The following is an 18784-nucleotide window of genomic DNA, read 5'->3' as shown; positions in this document are numbered from 1 at the left end:
CAGTGTCTGCACCCCTAGGAAAGAAGGGAATTTTATTGAAGGGGGAAGAGAGTGTTTGCGTGCATCGCTCTCTGGGGTGTAGTAGCCACAGCGATACCAGTGGGAGAAGAAAATTGCTACATATTCTGTCACAAGTTGAGATTTGTTTTGTTTCTTAATGTTTCCTTATCAAGGCTAGTTTGGGGAAAATCAGGAAAGTTTGGGGAAAATCAGGAAAATGTACAATTTCTACAGATGTCCCTCCAAAAGCAGCAACTTGATATTTGGTTAATTAAAAAACCCCTCTCTCTATCATGCACTTGAAGTTAATTTTGTATTGTATTCGCTTCAGACTCTGCTTAATGAATCGTACTTGATGGTAAGTATTTGACATTAGCTGTCACAATGTGATTCACTGTTTAATCTGAGAAGTGTTTTGCTGCAGTTACAGAGAGACTTAAAAATAAGATACGTTTTTCATTAAAATACTCGCAACCCCCGAGACTCCAGTGCCTGGAAACCAAGATCATCAGCACCACCACGTGCTGCTTCCTCAGTGAGGCACAGGCCCACACCCCAGCATTCGCCAGGCCAGGAAGGTAATCGCTCCCTCGGAGCAGTGGCCCTGCTACACTCCAGTAGCCTGGGTGCTCCAGCTTGCTTAGCCTCACAGACATTTCTAAACATTAAATTTCTTAGTTAAAGAGAAAGTAAAAGGTACAGTGACTAGAGTGAAACCCCTGCAAGCTGCATGGATGCTTTTCAAAGACACCATAATAGAGGCCCAACTTAAATGTATACCCCAAATTAAAAAACACAGTAAAAGAACTAAAAAAGAGCCACCCTGGCTTAACAACCATGTAAAAGAAGAAGTGAGAGATAAAAAGGCATCTTTTAAAAAGTGGAAGTCAAATCCTAGTGAGGTAAATAGAAAGGAACATAAACACTGCCAAATTAAGTGTAAAAATGTAATAAGAAAAGCCAAAGAGGAGTTTGAAGAACAGCTAGCCAAAAACTCCAAAGGTAATAACAAAATGTTTTTTAAGTACATCAGAAGCAGGAAGCTGCTAAACAACCAGTGGGGCCCCTGGACGATCAAGATACAAAAGGAGCGCTTAAAGACGATAAAGTCATTGCGGAGAAACTAAATGGATTCTTTGCTTCAGTCTTCACGGCTGAGGATGTTAGGGAGATTCCCAAACCTGAGCTGGCTTTTGTAGGTGACAAATCTGAGGAACTGTCACAGATTGAAGTGTCACTAGAGGAGGTTTTGGAATTAATTGATAAACTTAACAGTAACAAGTCACCGGGACCAGATGGCATTCACCCAAGAGTTCTGAAAGAACTCAAATGTGAAATTGTGGAACTACTAACTATGGTTTGTAACCTGTCCTTTAAATCAGCTTCTGTACCCAATGACTGGAAGTTAGCTAATGTAATACCAATATTTAAAAAGGGTTCTAGAGGTGATCCCGGCAATTACAGATCTGTAAATCTAACGTCAGTACCGGGCAAATTAGTTGAAACAATAGTAAAGAATAAAATTGTTAGACATGTAGAAGAACATAAATTGTTGGGCAAAAGTCAACATGGTTTCTGTAAAGGGAAATCATGTCTTCCTAATCGATTAGAGTTCTTTGAAGGGGTCAACAAACATGTGGACAAGGGGGATCCAGTGGACACAGTGTACTTAGATTTCCAGAAAGCCTTTGACAAGGTCCCTCACCAAAGGCTCTTACGTAAATTAAGCTGTCATGGGATAAAAGGGAAGATCCTTTCATGGATTGAGAACTGGTTAAAACACAGAGAACAAAGGGTAGGAATTAATGGTAAATTCTCAGAATGGAGAGGGGTAACTAGTGGTGTTCCCCAAGGGTCAGTCCTAGGACCAATCCTATTCAACTTATTCATAAATGATCCGGAGAAAGGGGTAAACAGTGAGGTGGCAAAGTTTGCAGATGATACTAAACTGCTCAAGATAGTTAAGACCAAAGCAGACTGTAAAGAACTTAAAAAAGATCTCACAAAACTAAGTGATTGGGCAACAAAATGGCAAATGAAATGTAATGTGAATAAATGTCAAGTAATGCACATTGGAAAAAATAACCCCAACTATACATACAATATGATGGGGGCTAATTTAGCTACAACTAATCAGGAAAGAGATCTTGGAGTCATCGTGGATAGTTCTTTGAAGACGTCCACACAGTGTGCAGCGGCAGTCAAAAAAGCAAACAGGATGTTAGGAATCATTAAAAAAGGGATAGAGAATAAGACAGAGAATATCTTATTGCCCTTATATAAATCCATGGTATGTCCACATCTTGAACACTGTGTACAGATGTGGTCTTCTCATCTCATAAAAGATATACTGGCATTAGAAAAGGTTCAGAGAAGGGCAACTAAAATGATTAGGGGAACGGGTCCCATATGAGGAGAGATTAAAGAGACTAGGACTTTTCAGCTTGGAAAAGAGGAGACTAAGGGGGGATATGACAGAGGTCTATAAAATCATGAGTGGTGTGGAGAAAGTGAATAAGGAAAAGTGATTTACTTGTTCCCATAATACAAGAACTAGGGGTCACCAAATGAAATTAATAGGCAGCAGGTTTAAAACAAATAAAAGGAAGTTCTTCTTCACACAGTGCACAGTCAACTTGTGGAACTCCTTGCCTGAGGAGGTTGTGAAGGCTAGGACTATAACAGGGTTTAAAAGAGAACTAGATAAATTCATGGAGGTTGAGTCCATTAATGGCTATTAGCCAGGCTGGGTAAGGAATGGTGTCCCTAGACTCTGTTTATCAGAGGGTGGAGGTGGATGGCAGCAGAGAGATCACTTGATCATAACCTGTTAGGTTCATTCCCTCTGAAGCACTTGGCATTGGCCTGTCAGTAGACAGGATACTGGGCTAGATGGACCTTTGGTCTGACCCAGTACAGCCGTTCTTATGTAACACCACTGTTCCCCACTCCTGCCGTTTGAACTGAAATCACAGCTCAAAAGAGTCTGTATGACCAATAACACCCCGCCTGGGGGTCTGTCCTCTCAGCTCCCCCCATCACCTCCCAGGAGGCGCGTCCACCCCCGGAGACCCTCTGTAAGCATCTCCTTATCACAGTCTTTGCAGGTGCTCAGAAGCCCGGCGATGGCTGAAGCTGCAGCTGGAGCCCGGGATGACACACGTCCCAGCTCAGGGGCAGCAGGATGGTGCATGGGGATGAACATGACCGAGTCGCCTGCTCGCCTGACACAGGCCAGCGCCCACGCTCCTGGCCCAGGAACTCCCGGCCTTCGTTCTCACCCTTCCTTGTGCACCCAAAGCAGGATTAAGCACCCCATGAGAAGGAACCCTCCCACAGGAGTCCCAGGGGCAGCAGCACAGGAACCCCCGGAGCATGGAGTCTTGGCAATAACATCCCACTGAAATGCATGGTGCAGCTCCCAGAGCTGTTGTTTCAGGCTGCCCACAGACTCAGGAGGGCACCACCACACCAGTTACCCTGGGTTTCTACTGCCAGGCTTCCCTTCACAGCCACAAAAGCTAAAACTTTCATTTAAAAAGAAAAGGCAAGCGGGTAGTCTGAACTTATCACAAGACTCCAGGAGCTGGGGCCTTTGGCACAGAGATCTACAGTGCACCTGTCTTAATCTGGCCTGGCCTGCATCAGGTGCTGCTGAGCTGACAGCCCCCTGGTGTGAACGAGGAGGGTGTTGTGGTACAGGGGGCCTGGACTCTCTCCCGGGGTTGCCAGCCCCCTTCAGGATGACACTCACCTGTTTTTATAGGCTTCCATGTGGGCTGGGACCGATTGGGGCTGAGGCTGGGAGCGTGTTTTAATGGGGTCTTCTGGGGTTGGGGAGATTTTGCCTTTCCAGGAGGTGTGGGTCTCATTTGTAGTTCCTATTTTCAACGGCTGTAACGTGCAGAGTGTTTGACGGGTACCCTGGGAAATCTAAATATATAAACACACACTAAAAATAGAAAACCAAGTCAGAGCTGCTTGGGGGCTCTGCGGCTCATCCTTAGCCTGAGACAGGAAGTCAGGGGTAACACAGGAATTATTTTACAGATGCCTGGTGAAATCCAGCCACATTTGTTAAAAATACACTTAGAATATTGAAAACATGTGCCTATTTCTGCAGAGGATACACTATCTCCCTCTCTTTTTTGACTGCCATGGCAACCCAACTATCATCAAGGGTATAATTCAACCAAATGCCTCTTCCAGCAGTTCAGGTGCAACCAGCACAAGTCTGAACCCTCAAATATGTATCATAATAGACAAACTCAACTGGGACACATTCTTTTGCACAAGACAAACATTAATTTTGACCCCTTACAGAGAGGGGAAATCATTGCCCTTTAAAAGGATGCAAGGCAAGGTGCTATAATTAGACTCCTTGTGAATAAACCCAAGCCAGGAATCTGAATCTCATCCAGAACACTAACCCCCTTAGCATTTCACGTTCACATTCCTTGATTTCAGGCCTCCTGGACTTCTTTGGCAGCCTAGCACCCATTTCGGCAGCACACAACGGTGCAAGCAGATGGATTCCCTTGCACTGTTGCAAATCTATACAAGGAAGTCGTGAAACGGTAGGTGTTCTGGCTTCACCAAAGCACAGAAACCTCACCACTTGCATGATTTAAACCTGGGCTGGGCAGAGCACTGAAGAATGCACCGAAGGGAAAGATTCAACCCGTGCAGAAGGAGGAACTAGGAAGGACCCTAGACATCTTTCCCACCTCTAGCTTGGGGTTATTAGACAAGTGGAAAGTGAGGAACTTTTATTTGTGCACTACAATTTCATCACCACTCCCCTTCACCTAGAAATACTATTAACAATTCTGTACTTATACCCAGAATACAGGGTACTCGTGTCTGTGGATTTTACCAATAAAAGCTGGTAAGACGACGTAAAAGACTACGCCAGGAGAGGAAGGAGGATTGTGATTAAGATGCTGGGTGGGGCCCAGGAGATCTATGTTCAACTCCTGCCGCTGCCACAGACTCCAAGTGACTTTGGGCAAGTCACAGGCTCCCTGTTTCTCAGATCTGAAGAACAGGGACCGCGATGCTCTCTGCCGCCTACCCGTTTCATGTCTTGCGTATTTAAACTGTAACTTTGGGGCAGGAGCTGTCCTGCTATGCACAGTTGGTAAAGTACTAAGCCTTGATATTACTGGGCCTCCGAGCACTCCTGGAACACCGCTATAAATCATTTCCCAGTTTGTGTTTAAATGAGCTCGGAGAATAACCAATTTTAGCTATTTAACATGATGTTTTCGTTTTTCAGCTTTCCCATTGGATTATGTCCCCAAGTGTGCTGTTGAAAGGTTAAATATATTCAGCGACAGAGAAAGCAGGAAGATGAAATTTGCAACTTTTTGCTTTCTGTAGGTTAAGCAAGGGAGTTTTTTCTGAGCTGAAAATTGTAATGGGGAGCAGGGCTTCGGAGCTGTGCTCCAGCTCCACCCCAGCTCCAGGCAAAAATCTGCAGCTCCAGTGCTCCGGAGCTGCTCCAGGCTCCAGCTCCAGGCTCCGCTCCAAAGCCCTGACGGGGAGTGAAATCTAGACTAAGATACCTTCAATGCTTCTCCCCCTCCAAACTGAATTGAAATACAGCTTGTAGGGAACTCAAAGTTTATTTTATGCAAACACTGGATTTCAGAAAAGAAAAGAAAAAAATATCAATCAAAATCCAAAGGTATTTAACTCCATTTCCAAGGCTTGCTTTTCTGGCAGGACAGACTAAGTCATCCAGGAACCCTAGTATCAGAGCCCCGGGCCCTTCATAAGGAAGTTCTACAGCTAATATAGGTGTTTATGGTGCATCCCTCTCCCCTTCCTGCTGGTCCCTGACTGCCAGGATGATCACAAAAGCTAGAAATGGAAGACAGTCAGTGGATCATGCAGTCCAGGTCAGTCAATCACCCCTTGTGTGAGAGAGGTGTACGCGTGTGCGTGTGTCACTTTTCCCCATGTTGGGGGGATAGGGGTGTATGTGTCACCTCTTCCCATGTGTGTGTGGGGGGGAGGAGGATGGGGGGCTGTCACCCCTCCCTGTGTGAGCTCTAAAGCCTTAAAGATAAGACGGTAAATAAAAAGAATCCAACTCTGCAGTATTTCTTTTTAACAGGGGCTCCATCATCTTGATGTTAATTTGAACGTTTGTACTGCACGGTGCTGATTGATTGCCAGTGAACTCACTTGAATACGAGTAATTTTACCAGTTTTCAGCATAGGGAAATAAGGTCACCCTTTGCAAACGAAGAAGGTTGAAAACCACTGCTCTATGTCCTACAAGACAGCCGATCCCAAGTTCTGTCCTCAGCGGTTCCAACCAGTTTGGCTGAGATCGCGTCTCAGAAGATCGATTGCCCTGGCAGCTCGTCCTCACAGACTGAAGGAATCGCTAGGATCATCTGCACCCCAGCTGCAGTTTCAAAAGTTCATTGCCTGACCCCTAAACAGGAAAACTCCTGCTGGTTTTGCTTTCTAGGGCGAGAGAGTTTGAGGCCAGAAGGCACCATCTAGATCACGTAGTCTGACCTCCCGTGTATCCCAGGACACCAGCGCCACCCTGCACCTGCACACTAAGCCCAACACGGAAATGGGGCCAAAGCGTTACAGCCCCGGGAGACTCGACTGTGACGTGTAAGGATATGATTTCCCTCCGTGACTCCTTCAGCGTCAGCACTCGGGGCAGGGGCAGGAAACGGGCGTGGGCACCAGCAGCACCCATGCCTGAGGCATGCACGAGGCATCTGCCTGTTATTTAGAGGCCCAAAGCTGGAGCTTCTGAGCAAGGAAGGGCAGAGGCCCCGGTCAGTCCTCCCATGATGCTCCGGGACAAGCCTGTGACAGAGGCTAGGCCCAGAGAAGCCGTGGGCTCGGTCTGGGCCTTCTGAGTGGACTCATTATCCCAGAAGAGATGGAGTTTTGCTTTAGCTTTGAGAGACTGGTGAGGGAAACTGAGGCAGTGGCTGCAGTACTGCGGCAACAAGGCAAGGCCCTCTCACTCTAACCGAGTGCCGGTCTAACCAGGTCAGCCGCTGGCCAGCGACCTGCACTCCGGTCCCATGCGACGCACAAGAGCCACAAGGCCACCCTTCCCGCTTGATTGTTCCCCACGAGGGCTGCATCCGGAGTGACACCAGCTAGAGGCAGTGGAGACGCTCTGTCTAAGGAAGCAGGGACATGATGCTGACACTCCAGAGAGGCGCATCCTCGCCACGTGTGCGTACAGCACCACAGAGAGGAATGGGACATTACCATGTGGCGGTGGCAAAACATTGCAGGCCATCCAAACAGTGCGGCAGCATTACACAGCCTTCGAAAGCAGAGAGCTTGGACCTGGGCCATTTATCATGACAACTAATCATGTGCAGCTTCACAGCCCAGAAACTCAGATGCTGGGAGTGAGCAACGTTCTTCCTGGGTTTGTCTTTTCCAGTTTGCTTTCATTGCTATCAGGTTTTATTTAGAACACAGTGATGGCTAAAAGTAACCCCTGAGACTGCACGCTGGCAAGTGCCTTTCTGTACGAAAGCAGCGCAGGAATGCACCGTGATGGGGATGGCTTCGCCACACACTCACATCCCACTGGACAAGATGGGATTTTCCCAATTTAGGGCATGGAGCAGCCAGCAAGGCTGGGGGTTTGGTCAGATAGGAACTGACGGGGGGAGTTTAGGGGACAGAGCTGGTCATAACTCAACCCCTCTTCACTTTAATGTAGTCATGCATCACCCTCCTGAGCAGAGATGAGTGGTGCACTCAGTTCTGTGCTTTGATCTCCCAGCCTTCTGTTCAAACACACTCAATACCCACCCCATCCAAGTGTCGTCCTCCCAACCCCACACACACATCTTTCCCTGAAGCAGGGCTTCTCACAGAGGACATGTCGTAATGAGCTTCAGGGGTCAGTCGTGGGTCCAGTACTAGTCAATATTTCCATTAATGACTTGGATAGTGGGTGAAAAGTAAGCTTATAAAATCTGCAGATGACACCACGCTTGGAGGGGTTGCAAGCACTTTGGAGAGCAGGATTAGAATTCTAAACAACCTTGACAAATTGGAGAATTGGTCTGAATTCAGCAAGATGAAATTCAATAAAGACAAGGAAAAATCATATGCACTACTACAAAACGGGGAGTAACTGGTGAGGTGATAGTACAGCACAGCTGGAAAACATCTGGGGGTTATACTGGATCACACACTGAATGAGAGTCAACAATGTGATGCATCTGCAACAAAGGCTGGTATCATTCCGGGGTGTGTTAACAGGAATGTTGTGTGTAAGACATAGGAGGTGGTGGTCTCGCTGTGCGCAGCACTGGTGAGGCCCCAGCTGTGTACTTTAGAAAGGTTGTAGACAAATTGGACAGAGACCAGAGGAGAGCTACAAAAAGGATAAAAGGTTTAGAAAACCTGACCTGTGAGGAAAGGTTAAAACAACTGGGCATGTTTAGTGCTGAGAAAAGAGAGCGAGGAGGAATCTGATACAGTCCTCAAACATGTCATGGACTCTTATAAGGAGGACGGTGATCAATTGCTCTCCATGTCCACAGAAGCAATGGGCTTAATCTGCAGCAAGGGAGATTTAGGTTAGATATTAGGGAAGTTAAGCTCTGGAACAGGCTTCCAAGGGAGGTTGAGGAATCCCCGTCACTGGAGGTTTTTAAGAACAGGTTGGACAAACACCTGTCAGGGATGTCTAGGGTTACCTGGTCCTGCCTCAGGGCAGAGATTGGATTTGATGACCTCTCGAGGGCTGCATTTCTGTGATTTCGGCAGAGCTGGGAGTCACAGTGCAGCAGCCTTGTGCCAGAGGGAGTCATTTCCTAGCTTCTCTTTGAAGCCATTCTTGAAGATGCAAGGGTTGTAGCTGCTGCGCTCAGCAGGCCAGTCCTAATGCTGCACATGCTGTAACCTATTTTCCATCAAAGAGAACCCCTGCGTGTCTCACAATCTGTCTGCCAGTCACAGCACAATGCTGCCCAGACACCTCACATCTTGGTACAGATTCATCTCCAGGAGCCACAAGGAGCAGAGAAGCTCAGTGCAGTCAGGCCCTAAAAGAGGGTCTGGGCGGACACACACCAAACTATCTGTCTAAGCTGGTCTAAATGGCGACAGGCTGACCACTCACTCCTGCTCCCAGGCAATGCCTGGCCACCAGGGAGGAGTTTCCCACCTCCAAAATGAACTGCTCACAATTGCCCACGTGCAACCATTTGTCTGCAGCCTCCTTTGGAGCACCAAGCAGTGGCAGGCCAGGGGCAAGCTGGACATTAGGTCAGGCCCAACGGATCTGTGAGAACTCCTGTGGTACTAATCCATAGGGTGAAAGCCAACGGGATTCCTTTCGATTGCCACAGGATGAATGAAACTGAGAGGCAGAATCTCAGCCAAGCTGCAGGGAGCTATTCTTGGTTTTCCATCTGAAAAGAGCTGTATTTTTTCCTTTCTTAAAAGTTAACTATGGAAAAATAAACAAACTGTACAGACTGCTGTGCTGTTTGCCGTACACCACCAGTCCCCGCCCTCTGGACAGTGTACAGCAGCCAGCGGTAAATTACACCTTGCATTAAACACCACAAAAGTGAGTGGAGGGGCTAAGCCAGAGGCGCAGAATCAGGAAATTCAGAGTTCACTTAGGCAGGCAGTACGCCATAACCATGTGCTGTGGAGAGAGCTCTTGCAATGTCTAGTGCACTCAGACAGACAGAAGATAGAGTTTCAGCCACAATGCAGAAGTTCCCCCTTTTGGCGGCACTGGTACTTTGTGCAGCATTTGGCAGTTTAATTTTCCTTTGGGGTGTTTTGACACTTGAGAAGGGTAGAAGGGGACAAAGACAGAAGACAAAAACAGAATTAAGTGTCCACCAAGAGTGGATCATCCAGACCAATTACAGACCATACAAATACGGGTTCCCAAGCAGATTGGCCAGATCCTTGGTCATCACAGAGTTCAGGTGTCACCATCACAATGGCAATGATAAAACACCTTCCAAACTCTGAGCCCCACGAGGGAGCTGTGATGGAGCAACGTCACTGGCAGCTGGGGGTATGTCCCCTCTGTGGACAGAGACATATCCATGTGAGTCCCATTAACATTCATGGGAATCCCATAGCTAATCCCTACACATGGCTGAAGACTCATTCTGCCCAGCAACAAGAGCGCAGGGTGAATGCACAGCTAGGACGTCTCTGTTTTGTAATTGCCATTTAGCTGTAAGAAAAGGCAGCGGTGCCACACAGTGCAGTCCTGAGAATGAGTGAGACTTGAGTGTATGAAAGATTCATTATTCACTAAAGATCTGTAATAATCCCCTCGACATTAGCTGAATGACACGTATTTAACCACGCACAAGCGCTGTTTGGGTTCCAGAATGGCTCACCCACGTACACAGTGGAAGGACAGGCTGGGGTGTAATTTCCATCAGCTCACGTCTGCAAACACATTTTAAACATGAGCAAGCAAAGGGCCCCGTTGTATAACCCTCCAGCTGGGTTTGCACTTCATTCTTTCGTGCAATCTCAGTTTTCCACCTGTCAATCAAGCTAAGCATTCTACACATACAAGCACCCTACTTACTGGTCCGTGCATTACTGACACAGGCTGCACCCCAAACCCAGCCCTCGCCCCTCTTGTACGCTCTTACTAAGGGCTACTCGCACCACTGGCCAACGCCCCGTTGCACAAGGAAACAAGTCTCCAACCAATGACTCCTCTTAGCAACATCTCCCAACATCATCTCTGCTTCCTGCAAGCACTAAATTAGTGGGAAACCAAGCAGATAATGAGAAAGAACAGTTAAAATAAATAGGGATTTAAGAAAATAACTCACTGGAAAAAAAAACCCACAAAGGAGAAAGTTATTCATTTCCTATCTGCATATCCAAACCATGAATGTAGACGACAATCAAAAGCACAGACACTAGTGGTCAAAGAGGGTGGAGTCACACAGGGCTGACTGTGGGATCTGTAGGAGTGGCACAGGATTCTCCGTGGCGTTTCCAGGGAAATCTGATGCTCTGCAGAGCGAGTCCTGCTATACCTTGGAATTCTCCACCCTCCTTGGCCAGCAGCTGACTGGCCACAGAATGGGATACAGTCCAGCCTGGCACATCTACCGGTAAGTTCCTGGCTCCAATGCAGTAGGTTGGTTCAAAAGCTGTTGTCAGACAACTAATCTGGGGTCTGCCAGGCAAGATTTCCCCATGATTTCAGAAGGTTAAAAGTGAAACCAAGAACGGCTTCAACAGACGGCCAGAACTTTGGGAGTTATAGTCTCTCTGCACACGTGCGCACACACACACACAAGCAGACGCGCACACCAGAAAGGGCCTTCCTTGGACTGAGTTAAAGATGGGACAAGTCGTTCAGGGAAGGCAGAGTGGGGGCAGGGCTGTTCCTTGTTAGGATTTGGGAGGGTGGCAGGAGAACGCAACCCATGGCAGCCCAGGTGAAAGATGCCGATTTTGTTCCTAATGTCCCTTTGGTGCTAAATTAACACTATGGCTCCACTGACTGCAGGCTCGCAGAAAGGGCCAGTTTCATGCATATCAGAGAAACACACATTTTTTAGTCTCCATGCTCTCTGCCAGGAAACTCCACTTATCACGCCTTCATAACTTCACCTTGCCAAGGGGCCAGCTGGACTATGCACATTCTATTAAAAAGGGAGTCTCCTAGTCAGTCCCCAGAAGGTTGATAGGAGGTTCTGAACCTCTTAGCAGAGCGAAGTGCTTGTAACTCCCTGGGCGCAGCACTGACAAACCCTTTCAAACCCCAGATGTTTGGAAGCTAGTGGTGACGGGGCTCTTCAGTGCTGTCCTCAGCTGATGTAGGAAGGTGGCTCCTCTCACGCTGCCGGCAGGACGCACGCGAACTGTAAGACGTTTGGCTCTGTGAAAAATCACAACCCTGGGAATCATTTTTCAGAAAGAAAAATAGAGGAAAATCAACAGTGGCTTTTCCGCCTTCTGCAGCAGCTACGCGAGAAGCGACACAAGAACTTGCTGTATCCTCCTAGCTCGGGAATAGACGCCAACACCCACCAGCCCGCTCTGGAAGCTGGATAGGACTTAGTAACTTGAACGGCGGCAGAGCAGGGGGAAGGAGGGGAGGTGCTTACTCCTGCTCTCCACTCTCGGGAGCCATGTCTTTGTTAGTAGCATTTCTTTATATTTCTGTGGCACCCACAGGCCCCAAACGAGCAAACCAGTAAAGCAAAGCCGGGCACTGCCCGGAGAGCTCAAAGGCCAGGATTACAGCAAGACGCCACAGGTGGTCAGACAGACAAACACGGGAGGGGCAGCTTCAAGGGAGCCACTCCAGCTTTACACCAGTGGAGAAACAGAAGAATTTGGCCCAAGACCCCAATAATAAGCTTAAAAGCATTTTGTTGCCAAATCTGACAGCCGGGCCAGGTGCCGCTCGGCGTATGGAGCAGCGTCTCCATCACTCATCCTCTCTCCTCATTGGATCTGAGGGCAGCCACTCCCCCCAAGCCTGGCCGGGCGGGCGAGCTGCTGCACCGATCAGGTGCTAGGAAGCACTCAAAGCACAGCAGTCACTGCCGGCCAAAGGAAGCCTGCGTGCATTAGCTCTGTCAAGTTTGCCATCTTCAGCTGCTTCAAGCCAGAGATCCAGAATCCCCCGCTGAACATCACTTCCCCCGACTGCACGGCCAGCAGCTGCCTGGCCAGCAGGGAACTCTTGAGAGGCCAGCAGGAGAAATCCCAGAGCAGGGGTCTGGCAATTATTTGACTAGGGCAACAAGACAAAGCCATCCATCTGGACCAACGGAGGTGAGAACAGCCAAGAACAAGCAGATCTTCTTGTAAATGCTGCCTCCATTTCTAATATCCTGAAGTCAGAAAGCCACCACCACCGGCATGCCCCATTTAAAAAAAATAAAATGCTTTTGTTCTCTGGCTGCTATAGTTATGGACATGTGACAGAGCTGTAGTTATTCTGTACTGTATGGCCATTGCATTACCTGGGCTATATTAGTATTGATCAGCTACAGCGGCTGTTTCTGCAGATCTCATTAAATATTAAACTTAAATGATGCCAATATTATCCGCTCTGAAAACACACCCCGAAGAGGCTAACGAAACACAGCGACCATTTTAATTATTTAGGCAGTGCCATAACTGCTCCGGCGCTTTAACTCAAGAAGCAATGAAGAGAAACGACAGGCACAAAAGCTCTCCTCCGAATGAACGGAATGTCCTTTGCAACAATGCAACATCGTCAGGATGACCTGAGTTCAGGCCCCTTGACCTGTGGGCTAGCAGGGGCAGCTGCCAAGCCCTGAGGAAGGGAGAGGTCCCGATCATTTTAGGATGAGCTCTGGCTGACATTCATGCAGCACTCATGGAAATCATCTTCAGATCTCCTCAGCAAGGGCCCTTGCAATGAGGGGCCTTTAATGAGGTGAGGAAATGGGGCAGGATCCTCCAGGGTGTCACTGCATAGTAGGAAAATGCACTATTGCAGTTCATCAAAATTACTATCCAGTGTCCTGGGCTGGTGGTGTCTTCCTCTCTCTGCAGCCGGTCTGAAAGAGACTGTCAAGAAATACCTTCTCGTGACTTGGGCATTTCTCCGGTAGCCCCTTAGGATAGTTTGATTCTGCAGCCGGGAGTAATCAAACAGCTGAATGAGTCTACTCTCCTCTGCAAAGCACTTTGAGATATACTGATGAAAGGCTCTCTGTAAGAGCTGGGTATTATTGTTATAATAAAGCAGCTTATTCCCATCTTGATGCATGCTGCAAACTGCCATCTACACACAAACGTGTTTCATGTGTGCCTAGAGAATAGAGAATAACCCTAAGGCTGCAACAGATTCCTCACAGTCATTTACTTTAAATTACTTCCAGTCCAGACAAAATAGCAGCTAAATAGTGCTGGGGTAGGCAGATATTAAGTTAGATCTAACTAAATTCACTAGGTGCAACCTCTTCTTTCTGTGGTACACATGGGTATGAACAAAGAGACACAGTGTGTGGAAGCTGCCAAGAATACAAGCTTGCCTTTTGTTTGTTAGTTTGGTTTTGGAGGGGAAGGCCCAGAAAAAGAGTAGAAAGAAATATAGCTCATCTCAATTGATTAGACTCTGCCTGTTGGTATGCATACTTCCACCTTTTCATGTTCTCTGTATGTATAAATATCTCCTGTCTGTGTGTTCCATTCTATGCATCCGAAGAAGTGAGCTGCAGCTCACGAAAGCTCATGCTAAAATAAATTTGTTAGTCTTTAAGGTGCCACAAGTACTCCTGTTTTTTTAAAATGACAGGCTTTTAAGAAACAAACATTACTTATTTCAAACATAGAGGCAGAGAGGAGGCCTTCTTTCCTGCATGTGGCTGCTAACCAAAACTGCCAAAGCTCTGATGTGTTTTAATGCAGTGCCCATTGCAGCAACATCAGGGCACTGGAACAATTCGGAGACATCTCAACCAGAGGCAACCAGTTCACGCCTCTACAGAGCCAAATCCTGCATCTCTGCAGTGTTCATGCTCCCACTGCGGGGAAAAGGATCTGAAGGTTTTCACCCATATGCCTGCTCTGAAATGTAATTAACAGACTGACTAAGCCAACACAAAGGTGATTTTAGAGTATAAACCATTAAGAGCTTTTACCAAAGCCCATTTTCACTTGCAACAGATTACTGCATGCTTCAGAAGGGTCCCTATTTTCAGCTCCAGACAGGGGAGAGAAACCCCATTCTCAACAACACCATTGTAACCAGCACATGCAGGGAGCCTCATCTCATCCTCACCTGTCCACGTGTGTGAGATGTCACCTACGCTGCAAGAGGAATTCAATTTGCACACTAGGTAAGTGGAGAGTCTTTGCTGGCTGAGGAGCACCCTGGCTGTAGGAAAAGCTTGTCAGAAACAAAGCTTAGGCTGACATTTATTTTTCAAGTCGGGTGGTCTAAACTGCAGTCTACACTGCAGAGGTGCTATGAATATGCTGACTAAATCAAGAATAGCTGCAGGCTTGTATCTGGTTACCAGAGCATTTAACGATGGAGATACACACAGGAGTTTATGGCAGGATGTTCCATTTGTGCACACATAGCACTAAGATTATCGGTGGCATGTATTCTTGTAATCTGTACCACCTGCCTCATGGGCTATGTTTACTTGTGGCAGACTCTGCGTCTCTGGGGTCGGAGCAAAGGCTACCACACACCTCTGAGTCCTTGTTTCTACCCTGGAATCCTTGCTGGAGCCTGGACAATGCCTCTGGGCAAGGCCAACACCAGACAAGCATCATGGAAGTTTTTGTGATTCTAGCGGGACAGTTCCTAGAATCACAGGAGTTACAGATGGAAATGACCTATTAGATATTCTAGTCCATCTCTGGAAATACAGGACTCTTCCCTATTGTACCTCTTCTAGTGTTTCCTCTAGTTTTAAGTTCACCGAGTGGCAGTACTTTTACCCCTTCCACTGCGAAGATATGGGCATCAGTAACGTTGGGCCCCCTTTGCACAGTGCTTTGAGATCTACAGGGGAAACAGATTCATAGTCTAATCAAGGCCGGAAGGGACCACTAGAATCATCCAGTCTGATCTCCTGCAGAACACAGGCAGCGATTTCACCCAGTTACCTGATGTTGAGCCCAATAACTGAACATGTGATCCAAGCATTATTCATATGTTGTTCCGCAGACCCAGAGAGCTCACTGCTATTAATATTCGTAAACACCCTCCTTCCTCACACCAATAATTCCTCTACCTTCTCGGCGGACTATCACACCTCACTTGGATTTATCCAAGCTGTACATTCTTAGCTATAAGCCAAGCCCCTGGCCCGAGTATCTCTGAACTCCCATCGGTTTGCCAATATTTCCCAGCAACGCGATGTCCAGAACTGACCTCAGGGCTAGATGCGATTGCCCCAGAGCAGCACAGAGCAACCATTGGCTCCGTCCCCAATGCCATGCTGTCTCTTCACACGCAGCCCCAAAGTAACCTGGCCTGCTCGGCAGCCACCCGACAGCACAAACTCCTGTCTCACTGCCTGCCCACCATCACCCCAAGGGTGCGCTCAGCATCTCTGCTTCCCAGAACAAATGTTCAAATCACTCCCCACTGCATTCCTCTCTCCTCCCCATGGTTAGCTCACTTCTTTGGATAGGTTTTTAATCTTCCCATGCCCCATTTTTTATTTCTCTGTCCTCAAGGATATTCTCAAATGCTCCCAATTAATATCATTGGTACATTTCATTAAGATGCCGTTCACCCTCCCCTAGATCATTCATGAAAATGTTAAACAAGACCACACCTAGCACTGATTTCTATAGCACTAGATGGCTGCCCCCAATTCAATACATCGCCAATTAGCATTGCTCTTGGCCTTTTAGTCCGTTTTCAATCCACTGGAGCGTGTTCTGTGATGAACAGAGCAATATCTGGATTATAAAACAAACAGAACCACACTTAAATGCCTAATTTGTTTACCTCCCACCCTGCTTCCCAAATAATAAACCTTTACATTTTACAGTTATTAAGGGAAATCTGAGTTGCTGTTATTTGGCTCCAATGTGTTAAGTCCTTGAGGGAGGAGTAATGAGAGGAAATTAGGAAAGGGAAGTTTTAAGGCAAGAATGAGGCTGTAGAAGAATCACTCATGGAAATGACCGAAACCACATGGCCTGAATCCTTTAATGCTAGATCAGGCAATAGCTAGACGGTGTAAAAGAGGGCAGTACAGTGCAATGGGAGGAGGACAGTCTAAAAAGGCCTTTTTAGCATCTAACTTCTCCAATTCCGAACCATGTCTCTGTGGTTATGAATAATTCAACTCTGCCTTCCCAGGGGCTCAAGATGCAATAATTTGGGAGTGAAAATCAAGTGCTGGCTGATGTGCTGCAGGGACCTGCAGAAATTAGAGCCTCTGCTTGTTCTGTATAAGAAAGCTTACGAACATTGCCAAACACCATGCTGGTTGCTTGTGAATACAAAGGACTTCATGCGAGACATTTCAGACCAGCTAGTTTAGTTTGAACAGGGTGAGACGGAGCTGGATGGGAAGTGTCCTTTTTCCATTTGATGGCTGTTGGTATTTCTAACACATGCTGTTCTCACATACACGTCTGGAGTATTAGTCTATTTTGCAGCCTTAGCTGAAAATGAGTCAATTTTTGGGTAATGGGACTATAGGATCAGAGAGGGTAGAGATGGAAAAGACCTATCAGAGCATCCACTCCAGCTGCCTGCAATTGCAGAACAGGATCTCTCATCAAAAGCTGTACACCACTGACAGCGTCATGGATGAGACGGACCTGCCAGTTCTCGTTGACAGGTGCGTGTGATGTGCCCTGCCTGTGCATGCAGAACCTCCTCCCACCTGGTCACTTTGCTCCTGCCAGCAAACAAAGGATGGGAACACACAAGAATCCTAGTCTCCTCTCCGAGGCAGACATGGTCCCTGCCGCAGGGGGCCCCTCACCTGCCCATCCGCAGCAGGGACAGAGAAGTACAAACCATTTCCAAACATTTTTAAAAAAACCCTCTCTCAAAAGTGGCAAAAACCCAGTTTAGGAAGCGAACTCCAGCAGCTACTGACCAGAGGGATTTCCTACAGCCCGGTGACTGAGCACCTGCAAGCATGAATCCAGCGAGCCCTGACAGCCCCTGATTTACATCACTGCAGCTACCGCTGGGAGGCCAGTGGGAAGGGAAGGGAAACCATCGGGCAAAGCCCCGACAAACCTCCGGGGCTCTGGACGAGGGAGGCCGGCCGGCCGGGGGCGGGCTCGGTTCCCAGGCTGGGGGGGTTCCCAGCGGCCAGCCCCAGGGCAGAGGGTCCGGGCGAGGCGAAGTCCCCGGGGTGCCCAGGTGCAGGCGGAGCCCCGGGCAGGTATCCAGGTGCACGTGCAGCCCGGGGGGGGGGGCAGGGCTCGGCGCACACCCCCCCGCGGGCTCCCCACCGCGCCGGCTCTTACCTGGCGGGGCTGGAGCAGCCGCAGCCCGCTGTCCCGGCGGCCGGGCTCCCGGCTCGGGGCGGGGCGGGGCGGGGCGGGCAGGGCAGCGCATGCCTAGCCGCGCTCCCCGGCTCCGCGCCCCCTCCCGCGCCGCGCCGGGGCGGAGCGGGATTCCCCGGCCGCCCCCGCCTGGCTGGGGCCCGCGGGCGGAGCGTGTCCCCCGCGGGCTGCTGCCCACGCGCCGCGCCGCGGCCCGGCCCGGCCCGGGGGGCGCGGCCAGGGGACCCCGGAGCTGCCGGAGGCGCCAGGCTGTGACCACGGGGGGGGCTGAGAACCGGGCTGTGACCCCGGGGTGAGGGACCCCCCCAGCCAGGGGGTGCGCAGCCCCCCAGCGCCCCCATCCCAGCCCCTGTGGGTGTGCGGCGGGGGGGGCAGCGCCCCCAGTTCCAGCCCCTCTGTGTCCAGGGGGGGGAGCACCCCAGCGACCCCAGTTCCAGCCCCTGTGTGTGTCCGCCGGGGGGGAGCCCCCCAGCGCCCCCATCCCAGCCCCTGTGGGTGTGCAGCAGGAGGGGGCAACACCCCCATCCCCTGTATGTCCAGCAGGGGTGGGGGGCAGCCCCTCTAGTCCAAGCCCCCCTAGTTCCAGCCCCTGTGTGTCCAGCGGGAGGTGGCTGGGGGGGGGCAGTGCCCCATCCCAGCCTCTGTGGGTGGCCGCTGGGGGGTGGCCAGGGGGGCACGCCCCCAGTCCCAGCCCCTGTGTGTCTCCAGCGGGGGATGGCCGGGGGGGCAGTGCCCCCTAGTTCCTGCCCCCCCATCCCATCTCATCCCCTGTGGGTGTCCG

General features: G+C 49.2%; 1 protein-coding gene across 1 annotated transcript in view; it reads right to left on the bottom strand.

Annotated features, from left to right (window-relative positions):
- GPR153 (G protein-coupled receptor 153) overlaps positions 1-18017 on the bottom strand; it is a 44239-nt gene extending 26222 nt beyond the window's left edge. Inside the window, exon 1 of the mRNA XM_044995837.1 lies at positions 17965-18017. The gene's annotated coding sequence lies outside the window, so the exon portion shown is untranslated. The remainder of the gene's footprint in view (positions 1-17964) is intronic.
- Positions 18018-18784: the final 767 nt, after the last annotated feature.

This window comes from Mauremys mutica, chromosome 21 (assembly GCF_020497125.1).
Source record: "Mauremys mutica isolate MM-2020 ecotype Southern chromosome 21, ASM2049712v1, whole genome shotgun sequence".
NCBI classification, from domain to species: Eukaryota; Metazoa; Chordata; order Testudines; family Geoemydidae; genus Mauremys; species Mauremys mutica.
The sequence above is the reverse complement of the archived record's forward strand: the minus strand, read 5'-3'. Positions and strand labels throughout refer to the sequence as shown.